Raw genomic sequence first — 12,653 nt, 5'->3', positions numbered from 1 at the left:
TGATTATAAACTAAAATTTCTCTGGTGTGTGGTCATAGTTCAGCTCAAACAGCTTTCTACCTGGAAAATAGTCTTTGAGCGGTTTGTTTCCTAACTCCCCAAACAGTTCCTTGTTGCAGAACGGCTGTCCCACATCTCCCCTGGCCAGCCACGTTCTACAAAAGAGTTCATGGAGCTTTTTAGCCGTTTTGCTTATATTGCTTACAGAAAAATATGTTTAGTTGCAAGAAAGCAAATTCATAGGAGAAAATTCCAGCTGTGCATACTGACATATGCTCTTGTTTCCAAGTAAAACATAGAGTGGTGGGATATTTGTTCATTGTAGAACATAACATATAATTGAACTTGTCTGAGGTAAGTTGAAGATCTTTTTTCCATAGGAAACAATGACTATAGGGAGTGTTTAGTTATATCATTAAAAGTAAGATCGTATTGCTTTTTCTCAGCTGCAGATCCTACAGCAAAATAAAATGTTTTTCAGATAGTGAGAGGAAGATCCAACAACACTCATCTTCAACTGCTTCTTTTTTTTTTATGGGAACCTGCTCCAATTTCTCATTATTTGCCAAATATCTATCATTCGCATTTCTCTGTTGCCAAGAACAAGATAACAGATAACTTTAAAAATCCATAAAAGAGTGATACATTCTTCTTTGATGAGTATTTCTGTTTAGAAAAAAATATCCCTTAGTTAGGAGGATGGAATTTTCAGGAGAATGAAATGTTTTGGTTTATATGTGACATTTTTTGTTTCAAACATGATTAATACAAATATGTGTTCATGTTTGCCTGCCACATAGTTGCAGACTTATTTCTCTGAAATTCAATGGAAGTGTTACTTTTGACATCTGTGTCAGCAGGTCTGTTTCTGCCACAGGCAAAGCTGTTAGTGCTGCCAAGTACTTGTCCCTTACTTCCTTTATTAGACTCCGCAAATTTTTTTTTGCTATTATCCTTGAAAACCTACACTGAAAGGGATTGAAATTGTCCTGGCTTGAATATTAAAGAAAAAGAAAAGAAAAAAGGAAAGTTCACATCCAGGAGTTGTGGGAGATTTGAACTAACTTGTCAAAGAGGTTGGGATTGTGATCCAGGAGAAGAGACAAGGACAGAGACTGAGGGGTGAAACTGGGAAACACACTGGGTTTGGTGACTGGGAGAAGCTTAGACAATTTGGGCAAAATGAGGAAGACTTAAGAGAGATACTGGAAAAATGTAATTCAACAAGGGTGCAGGGGGAGACACAGGCCAGAGGGATGTGGACACTGAGACCGGTTTGGAAAGAAAATGGGCACCAAGCACCATGAGGGAAGATGGAAAAAAGATTTGAAGAAGTGCTGTGGGAATGGCAGGGAATCAGGTGTGGCTTGGGATATAAAATGAAGTGAAGTCAAGGAGACACAGTTAGTATGGAAAGAGTGAGAGAGACAAAATGGAAATGGGAGGGAGTGGGTAGGAGAGGGGTGTAAATGGAGCTAAGTTTGAAATAAGGTAAGGTGCTGAGGAGGATTTCAAGGACTTACTGAGTGAAGAGATGCAAAATAATTGCTGGAGCTCTGTCAAAACTCTTTACTTTCACATCCACTTCTGCTCTTCTAAAAGAGACTTTCTCTTAGTATTACCTCTTTGATCTGTGACCTTGGGTATCCATTGCTCACAGCAAACTCCAGTTGTGGTGTTTCTATTTTCTTTCTTATTTTCTTTCTTCTCCAGGGCAATTGCCCCTTTCAGTTCCTGTTAGGCCATTCCATACTGTCCAAACATCTATGGAAACCCAGCGTTGGCGTTAGACTCTCTCTGGGCTGCTGTTGCGATGAATTTAAAGTCTGATTCTGTGGTCTCTTAGCAGTTGCTCTCCACTCCTTATCCTCCAGACCGCTTGTTCCCAGTTTTCCTGCCAGTTTATTTGTAACTTAAGTCTTTTTGTTATGAAGCTCCACAAAGAATTGTTCCTGCACAAAGTAGTGTTGGTGGGTAAGGAGGACTGCATGTCAGCAGATGACAGTGGCAGGCAGAAATGCTTCAATTAACACTGCTGTTTATACAGTCCCACCCCAGCAGAAGTCCCATGGTATGCCAATGTACAGATACTGAAGTAAGTAAAATGTTCCTAAAAATACTACAGAATGAAGTCCCGTTGTTTTCAGAGGGGGGTGGGCAGGATGCTTCTCCCCATGGGGAACGTGACCTTGCAGATCAAGTGATCTGGAGGTTTCACTGTGCTCTGGTACCAGTAAATAGCTTTAAAAGGTATTGGCAAAATACTTCATCCCATCTAATACCCCTGATGCACAGCATGACAGCCTATTAGTGTTGGTACCGATTCTATTAATACACGTGGTGAATGGGTGTAATGAGTTTACTCATCTTTGATGATAACCACGCAGGTGTTGATACAATGCCAAAGGGTGGGTCTTCTTTTCGTATACATCTATGCACACACACTAAGCTCCTATACAGAGAAGTTTGTTTATGAAGATGCTGCACAAATTGCATGTGTTTTTCCACTGCTGAGGAACAGCTGATGACTCCAGTTCTTTTAATTTAATCTGAAATTATGAAGGTTGGAATTCTTTTCCTTGAACTAATGAGCAGCTAATCAATTCCTTCAGCTGACAGCAATTATATTTCACTTAGGCACACTGCTTATTTACAAGAAAGCTGAACTGAGCTAAACTCTTGTTCTTTTAAATATGGCAACTTGTTATTGAAAGGGAAGATTTGTTTTTATCTTTATTTTGCATTATTTATTTGAGTAGATTTTTTAAGTAGTTCAAAATAGAATATAAAATCTAAATTTGGAATCCTATGTCCCCTCAGCACATGGTATTAGTGAAAAAAAATCTAAACACATTAAGAATGCCTAAAACAGAGCATTAGCAGGGAGTGAAGTGCTTATTTTCTTCTATTTAGCACTTGTAAGGATGCATCTGGAGTACTGTTTTCATCTTGAGGGTTCTCAGTTTGAAAGAGAATGCTAAAATTGGTCAAGAGTCTGGAGTACATAACGTACGAGGAATTGGACTTGCTTTGACTGGACTAGGCTGCCCACAGAGGCTGTGGTGTTTCCATCCACGAAGGCTTTCAGGTCTTGACTGGACATTGCCCTGCTCAACCTGGTCTATCATCTGTGAAACCATCTCTGCTTCGAAGAGGGAGTTGACCTTCTGGGGAACTCTTCCAACCCTAATTATTGTACCATGATATAACAAAACAATGCTATTAACCATAGTTACAACAGCAGTAGTATCCTATAAATCAGCCTTACAATCTTACATTTATTGCCTACAAAAAATCTTTCACTTGCCTTTATTTATTTAACAGAGATCCCATTGCCACTTATATGAATTGGGGTGCACAGTGTATACGTTCTTGACTTCACACTTAACATATTGCTTCCTGAAGCCTCCTTTTCATAGGCTGATCTTTATAGACTTAACAGATTTTAAAGACAGAACAGACTATCTGATTATAACATCTCACTTCTACACTCTTCTACCTACTCTTTAATGTATTATCCTACATACTGAAGGTAGTAACATGAGCTTGGATAAAGCATATATTTAAAAAAGTATTCAATTTTCTTTATAAGTCTTCAAGAGGTAAAAAATCCATCAGTCCTATCTTTCAGGTGTTCTCATGATTAGTCATTCTTTCTGCTAAGAATGTGAATATAATTTTTAATTGGAAGTTTTTGGCTTGTATTGGATACAAATGGCAGGGTTTCCATGGCAGTGTGCTACAGGTATTCTTTAGTACGATACATTTCCTTTCCAGCAAAGGATGCGTAAATTGTAATCAAGCTGACTACAAGTCTTTTTGGTGAATCTATAAATATATTCAACTATTGATGTCTCCGTCACTAAGTCAGCCTTTGAAATTATCAACTGGCAGTTCCCTGAAGCCTCTTCAGTTTTCAGCCTCCTTTTACAAAGATGGACAGAGCATTGCAATACTTGTCTATGCTGCTATGCAAGAAGATAAAATAAACTTTTCCCATACTGACTGTTCTCATATTTATCTAACCTACATTAAATAACTTTTGCCGAGATATCTAACCAAGAGCTTGTGTTGAGCTCCTCATTCACTACAGTTGAGAGCTTTAAACTAGATTCGAAGGGGGATTGGGTAGTAGCTGGGCTTGCACCACTGGGGCAATGCTCTAGTGTTGAGGTAGACCAGGAGGCCCCCCATCCCCCTCGGGTGAAATTGGTGTGCTCAGCTTGCTCCCTGAAATGCCTGTACACCAATGCACGCAGCATGGGGAATAAACAGGAGGAGCTGGAAATCCGTGTTCGGTCGGGGGGCTATGATCTAGTGGCAATCACAGAGACTTGGTGGGATGCCTCGCATGACTGGAATGTGGTCATGGATGGCTATGTCCTGTTCAGGAAAGACAGGCCACTAAGGAGAGGTGGTGGAGTTGCTCTTTATGTGAGTGAGCAGCTAGAATGTATTGAGTTCTGTCCAGGGGCGGATCAGGAGCGAGTTGAGAGTTTGTGGGTGCGAATTAAGGGGCAGGCTGGCAGGGGTAATACTGTTGTGGGTGTCTATTACAGGCCACCAGATCAGGATGAGGACGGTGATGAGGCCTTCTACAGGCAGCTGAGAGCAGTCTCGCAATTACAGGGCCTGGTTGTCTTGGGGGATTTCAACTACCCTGATATTTGCTGGGAGGCCTACTCAGTCAGCCATCCTCAGTCCAGGAGGTTCCTCCAGTGCATTGACGATAACTTTCTGATGCAAATGGTGGATGAGCCAACTAGGAGAGGAGCGCTGCTGCATCTTATCCTCACTAACAAGGAGGGTCTGGTTGAAGAGGTGAAGGTTGAGGGCAGCCTTGGTTGTAGTGACCATGAGATGGTAGAGTTCAGGATCTCATGTGGCAGGAACAGAATAGCTAGCAGAATCGCAACCCTGAACTTCAGGAGGGCCAACTTTGGCCTTTTCAAGCAATTGCTAGGGGAAATCCCATGGGACAGGGTACTAGAAGGTAAGGGGGCCCAAGATAGTTGGTTAGCATTCAAGGACTGCTTCTTCCGAGCTCAAGATCAGAGCATCCCAGCAGGTAGGAAGTCAAGGAAGGGTACCAGGAGACCTGCATGGTTAAACAGGGAACTGCTGGGCAAACTCAAGTGGAAGAAGAGGGTGTACAAATCATGGAAGGAGGGGCTGGCCACTTGGGAGGAATATAAGTCTGTTGTCAGAGGATGTAGGGAGGCAACTAGGAAAGCTAAGGCCTCCTTGGAATTAAACCTTACAAGTGAGGTCAAGGATAACAGAAAGGGCTTCTTCAAATACATTGCAGGTAAAGCCAACACTAGAGGCAATGTAGGCCCACTGATGAATGAGGTGGAGGCCCTGGAGACAGAGGATAAAAAGAAGGCAGAGTTACTGAATGCCTTCTTTGCCTCTGTCTATACTGTTGGAGGCTGTCCTGAGGAGCCCCGGACCCCTGAGGCCTCAGAAGAAGTCAGGATAGAGGAGGAATCGGTCTTGGTTGATGAGGGCTGGGTCAGGGACCAGTTAAGCAACCTGGACGTCCATAAATCCATGGGCCCTGATGGGATGCACCCGCGGGTGCTGAGGGAGCTGGCGGAAGTCATTGCTAGGCCACTCTCCATCATCTTTGCTAAGTCGTGGGCAACGGGAGAGGTGCCTGAGGACTGGAGGAAAGCGAATGTCACTCCAGTCTTGAAAAAGGGCAAGAAGGAGGACCCGGGTAACTATAGACCGGTCAGCCTCACCTCCATCCCCGGAAAGGTGATGGAACAACTTGTTCTTGGTGCTGTCTCTAGGCACATCAAGGATAGGGGGATCATTAGGGGCACTCAACATGGCCTCACCAAGGGAAAGTCTTGCTCAACCAACTTGATAGCCTTTTATGAGGATGTAACCCGGTGGATAGATGATGGTAAAGCTGTGGATGTGGTCTATCTCGATTTCAGTAAAGCGTTTGACACGGTCTCCCACAGCATCCTCGCAGCTAAACTGAGGAAATGTGGTCTGGATGATCAGGTAGTGAGGTGGATTGTGAACTGGCTGAAGGAAAGAAGCCAGAGAGTGGTGGTCAATGGGACTGAGTCCAGTTGGAGGCCTGTGTCTAGCGGAGTCCCTCAAGCGTCGGTACTGGGACCAGTACTATTCAATATATTCATTAATGACTTGGATGAGGGAATAGAGTGCACTGTCAGCAAGTTCGCTGATGACACAAAACTGGGAGGAGTGGCTGACACACCGGAAGGCTGCGCAGCCATTCAGAGAGACCTGGACAGGCTGGAGAGTTGGGCGGGGAGAAATTTAATGAAATATAACAAGGGCAAGTGTAGAGTCCTGCATCTGGGCAAGAACAACCCCATGTACCAGTACAAGTTGGGGGCAGAGCTGTTGGAGAGCAGCGTAGGGGAAAGGGACCTGGGGGTCCTAGCGGACAAGCAGTGTGCCCTTGTGGCCCAGAAGGCCAATGGCATCCTGGGGTGTATTAGAAGGGGTGTGGCTAGCAGGTTGAGAGAGGTTCTCCTCCCCCTCTACTCTGCCCTGGTGAGGCCGCATCTGGAATATTGTGTCCAGTTCTGGGCCCCTCAGTTCAAGAAGGACAGGGAACTGCTAGAGAGAGTCCAGCGCAGATCCACGAAGATGATTAATGGCGCGGAACATCTCCCTTATGAGGAGAGGCTGAGGGAGCTGGGTCTCTTTAGCTTGGAGAAGAGGAGACTGAGGGGTGACCTCATTAATGTTTATAAATATGTAAAGGGCAAGTGTCAAGAGGATGGAGCCAGGCTCTTCTCAGTGACATCCCTTGACAGGACAAGGGGCAATGGGTGCAAGCTGGAACACAGGAGGTTCCACTTAAATTTGAGGAAAAACTTCTTTATGGTGAGGGTGACTGAACACTGGAACAGGCTGCCCAGAGAGGTTGTGGAGTCTCCTTCTCTGGAGACATTCAAAACCCGCCTGGATGCGTTCCTGTGTGATATGGTCTAGGCAATCCTGCTCCGGCAGGGGGATTGGACTAGATGATCTTTCGAGGTCCCTTCCAATCCCTAACATTCTGTGATTCTGAGATTCTGTGAGTTCCTTCTTCACCTTTCACAAGTATAACTCCTGTCTGCCTCTGTCCTCCATAAGTAGATTGGCTCTACATTCAATCTTCTGAAACCTTGCACTTGTCTGCATTTTTTAAATTGGCACATCTTCTGAAATGTTCCAAACCACTCAGTATGACGGCCCCATTCTCATTTCAAAATGGAGAAACTTCTGCCCTCATCTCTTCTCCCCTCCTTATTCTCCTGATTACCTGTTTCCTTATGGCTATCAGTTTCCATAAAGAATCAATGATGAAGGGAGAAGTGGATGCAGTACAAGAGAAGGTCAAATATATTCCTAAGTTTGCGATAAAGGAGCACTAAGGAATTACACATTGGTTAATCAAATTTGGCCTCAGAAACAATGACTCAGGAAATTATAAAGCTATTTCCACAAAAGATAAAGCAATCACAATGTAAATAGCCAGAAGATAAGGCAAAAATTAGCCGATATAGACTTGTCAAGGACAGGTCATATCAAATAAATCTAATTTTCTCCTTTGACAGGATAAGTGGCTAAATGGATAATAGATATGGACATGGACAATGTGGTATATTCTGAGCTTAACAAGGCTTTTCATGCTTTTCTGCATGGCATTCTCCCAGCCTAAGGAATTATGATGCAGTTATAGTGACAATAAGGTGACTACAGATTTGTTTGAAAAATTTGTATCAGAAAGCAGTTATCATTGTCAATTCAAAAAAGATGAGGTCATATTTAGAGAATGATAGTATGGAAGAAGAAACTACATTTCAAGGTTTATAACGAAATATGAATATATTACTTTTTAAACAATGCCATTGCAAAATTTTATCTTTAATGAGAGAGTAGAAATATGACATAGAAAAAAGTAATGCTTAAGACCAGATGTCACTTCATTTTTTTCTTCTTAATTAGATTTTATCAAAGTATTTTCTGGACTTGCTTCCAGCATATGGGAACATCTGAAGATGAAAGAAGGGAAATCTTAAGATAGGAAACTACACACAGAATGTCAGGGAAGAAAAAATGTATGTGGAAGATGCATGTTTGAGGTTTTTACTGTTTTGGGTGAATTAAGTCAAATCAAGAACTCCAAGAAAATTATTCTTATGTTGTAATTATTAGTAATCATTATCCACATTATCATTTCTAATACACTGAAACCAGCATTCCTTGTTTCTTATGTGGATTTTGGTACACATGTCACAAGAAGGGAAGAAAATATTATTGTTCTTCCCTAGAAAAAGAAGGGAGATATACTTACTGTGGTAAGCAAAAGCATTCAGTCCTGATGGGAGGGGTGGACATCTGCACTTCATTAGAGGAGAAAGCTCTTGTAAGAAGTGTTTAGGTTGAGGAAGAGAATCTTCTTTCTAAACAAATATTGCAACAAGATCTGTTCATACTGACCCTTTGCTGACAGGGCCACAAATGAAGGCCTACAAAGAGCCTATTTTGCACTCACAGTACTGCTTTCATATATTGCCTTATGAGTTGAAGGACCATGAAGACATGGGTCCCAGGACAGGATCTGAAATGAAAGTCTCTTTGCTGCCTATAGCCATATAGTACTTTGCAATATTATGCCCCTAAAATTTGAAGATGACAGGGCAAAAATCCCCACCACCACCAAAAAAAAAAAACCAACCCAAAATATTGGCAAAAAATTAGAGAAATTTTCATAAAAATACAAATAGGGTGCCTGATCATCTTTAAAAGCATTTTTTAAATGTGATATCTTCACATGTGTTTAATCTCACCAATCTTAAGGTGTTTAACAGTTAAACATTCAGAAGCAGTCAGTGGTCTGGGATCTTACTGTGACCATATCATCTTGAGTGCTGACCATGTCAAATTTCTGCTCTATTTAGGAGCCATGTTGAGTTAGCATATGAATCTGAGAATCCCAGAGGTTGAGACAAGTAAGGGATAAAATTCTGGAGCAAAGGCTGTCTAAAATTAAGAATGCTACATCTGAACCAAAGTGTACTTTCTTGTCATATAGATTTGATTTCCTTCAGCTCTCCCTTTGATCCTTGCAATCTTGTATTTCATTTTTTTGCAGTGGTGAGCTGGTAAAATAAGGAATGTTCTACGATGGTTCATCTGTTTCCACTTCATGGCCAGCCACAAGTGTTTGGGGGGCTAAGCATTTCCGGTTTGATTAGGACTTTCATCCCCGTTTCTGCTGTACCAACTCAGCTGTTCTTTTCTTTTCTTTTCTTTTCTTTTCTTTTCTTTTCTTTTCTTTTCTTTTCTTTTCTTTTCTTTTCTTTTCTTTTCGTACAGGCAGAGCATAGGAGTTGTAATTATTCACATATTAGCTGACAGCTAGTTGCTTCATAACTGGGTGTTTTCCCCATCCTCCCACCCCATACCCAGTGCTAATTTTACCAAATTTAGGTTGGGAGGTACAGATATTACCAGAAACATTTACTTTTACAGAACAGTATGTATTTCATTGTGTATATTTATATTTATTCATATAGTATAGTAATACACAGGAATACAATATTTATTCTCAATTAAGTAGCTGCCCAAAGCATTGGAAGTATTGTTATAAATGTTTATAAACGTTAACATGGAAGAAGTTGGGAAAGTGTCTCAAGGTCAATGGAGATTAATTTTATTTTCTAGACTTCTTTTCATCATTTGCTAAAGTCCACTGTTGGAGAGCAGTCAAGAAACTAGATGGCCCACAGGACAAAGTAGCATGGATACTCTTACATTCTTTTCTCTACATTTGTAATGTTTTTCTGAACTGAGCTGTGCAACACAGACAGACAGACACACACACACATGCACACACACTTCACCATTTCATGCTACCAGTGTAGGAGAAACATTTCTCTGTCTATAAACATTTTATTCCATCCATATTCTTAATACTGATGTCAGCCTGCTCTGAAATGATGGTCATTCCTTCTGCATGTCTCGTTTTCTTCTGTCACTGATTATGTCTATGAATCTCTGATGTTAAAGACTATTTTCCTCTCTTCATGTCTTTGTGGGTTCCCCTCTAAGTTTTAATATTTCCCTCTGATTACTTCCTTGTCTCACCTCGAACAATCTATGATAAAACAGCCTCTTTGGCAGTAATCATCCTACTACTCACTGTGTTTAGCTAGCACCTGCCCCATACAGTGTGACACTCCTGGGATTATGGGGTGAAGTTCTTGCGGTCTGCAGTGCCAGACCCTTTCTGCTTTTGAGCCAATTATTCTCCTGCCATGAACAGCAACAAATGAAGTTTTTAACTTGCTTGCAGCCCTTTAAATTGCCTATTTTAAAGTAATAATTGTAGGTTGCCATTATAGTTATATTCAATTGTTAGAGGGAATAAAACGTAAACCACTGCTCCATTTTATGACTGTAAACATTTAGGTACATTTAACTGTGTCCGTGAGTGGGCAGAAACTGCAGCAAGAATTCTCAGTCACAGTTCAGCTCATAATTCAGTTCAGTCCCTGGAAAAAGAAAACAAAACCATGGAAAGAAAAAAAAAAATCCAGAAACTGCAACCACAGCTAGGACCACAGCTAATGTCCATGGTCAGACCAGCATGGCCGTATGGAGGAGTTCCAGCATATCGAAGCATAACTGTCCCATCTGTTTTTGAAAAGCCTCTTTAAGAGTCAAGTGATCAGGCCAGTTAGGAATCAGCCAGCGGCCATCCTGGAGAGGATGGGAAGTTCATAGGAATTAATTAGAACAGCATTTCTTTTTGATGCAGACATCACACCTCTGCAAAGCAGCCATACCGCATCTCAGGAAGCACTTGGGTGCCTGGAAGAAAAATTCTTAATTGACTGAGGCATCAATTGAAAACCACAGAAACACAGCATGTCCTGTAGGAAAGGAAGTGTGAAGTTTTCTCTGGTCTGGGGCTAGCGTTAAAACTAGCAAGTGTTCGTGTGCTACATCTGGTTTACAACCTAGAGAAGCCCAGATGCTGGGCTGTAAAGCAAAGGCAACAGGGGCTGATGAAGGCAATGACCTGGACCCAGTTTATTCCATGTACCAGGAGCTAAATCAGCCACCAAGAAGGACTGTTTGAGTAGCTGTCTGTAGCTTTCTAAATCCATGGTTTTTAACAAGAACAATGTACTTACTGCTGAACTAAGTGGGACTCACAATGATCTCATGGCCTCTTATAGTATTCCAGCCTGTCCACATCACCAAGCTCCCATTAATGTCTGTGGCAATCCTATTCTCACAAACTCTGTGAGATGACATCCTGGGTGCTGTCTGTTATTAGTTATTAATGAGCCTTCTCTTCCAGTGCATTTTAGACAGTCACATTTTCCCCTCTGTGTTTTGTTTTCAGGAACAGCAAAGTGGGATAATTTGTGTGATATTTGGGAAAAATGATTGAAGAAAAAACAATTAACACCCTAAGGAAACAAAGCGAAACAAACATACAAGTTAAAATTATAGAGCACCTGCCCAGTTTTTTGGCTTTTGGTAAAAGATTGAGTCAGCAGGGACTTTTCCCTACAAACCAGCGTGGGGCAGTGTTATCCAAGCAAACTCAGACCGCGCCTACTGGCAGATACATCAGCACCAGCATCTGTAAGGTCTAGACATAAACACCTGAACAGACTTGGAACCTCTTGTAAGTAACTGACTTGGACAAATATAGCTACATAAAAAAAAGAAATCCTCTTCAGCAACAGTATTAAATGTGTTGCTTTGTGTTATATATTTTAGGAAGCAAACAGTGTCACAACAGGTGTCCCCAGCTGTGATGGTGATTATCATGATTATGACAACAGTGATGGTGATGACAATGATGATAATTAACATTGTGTCCAGTAGCTGAGGATCAGGAAACAGTTAAGCTAGTCCTGTTGCTTTACCAGTATGCTCAGTTCCTGTTGCTTTACCAGCATTCTCAATTCCTGTTGCTTCTAATTGATGCTAAGGATCTGGCTAAATATAACTAAATTCCATCCCTGAATTCAGAAAAATATATTTATTTAATTATTAAGAGATGGTAGTTAAGTTCTGGGTTTTACCCATTACTGCTTCCATATTTGTAAGGCTACCTTCCACAAAAACACATTTTCTCAAAAAACAGCCACAGAAATCCTGTTTCAGAGCTCTATGGAAATTCAGGAACTTGTTTTACACACTTGCCAGGATACTTGCATGACAATCAGGATCACAGTAACAATGCTGGAAAATGCTTTTACTAAGCCTGTTTGTGCCTTTTGATGTGGTAGCTGGACAACAACCCATCCGTAGCAGAGAAATGATCCGTCAAACGTGGACTATTTTAGGAAGGAACCCAAAGAGAAATCTTTCAGCAGCTCCATGAAGACGTAAAATCCACAATCACCAAGTGGTACTTGGATGGAGTAAGAGTTACCACTTTGCAGTCACTGCTCATCACCAGGACAGAGGGGAAGAGGAAGCTTCCTCTCTTAGTGATGAGAAGTTGCTCCTGAACCCTCCTGCAAGCCTGTTGAAGTAGAGCAGAAGTGATCCCTCGCAGGAATTGTACAACCTTGTATGTGAATAATGGTAAAGCTCTTGAAAAATAGGTCTTCTCTGTTGCTTCATTTGAGTTCTGTCCGGAAAGA

Source organism: Nyctibius grandis, chromosome 1 (genome assembly GCF_013368605.1).
Source record: "Nyctibius grandis isolate bNycGra1 chromosome 1, bNycGra1.pri, whole genome shotgun sequence".
Lineage (NCBI taxonomy): Eukaryota > Metazoa > Chordata > Aves > Nyctibiiformes > Nyctibiidae > Nyctibius > Nyctibius grandis.
The sequence above is the reverse complement of the archived record's forward strand: the minus strand, read 5'-3'. Positions refer to the sequence as shown.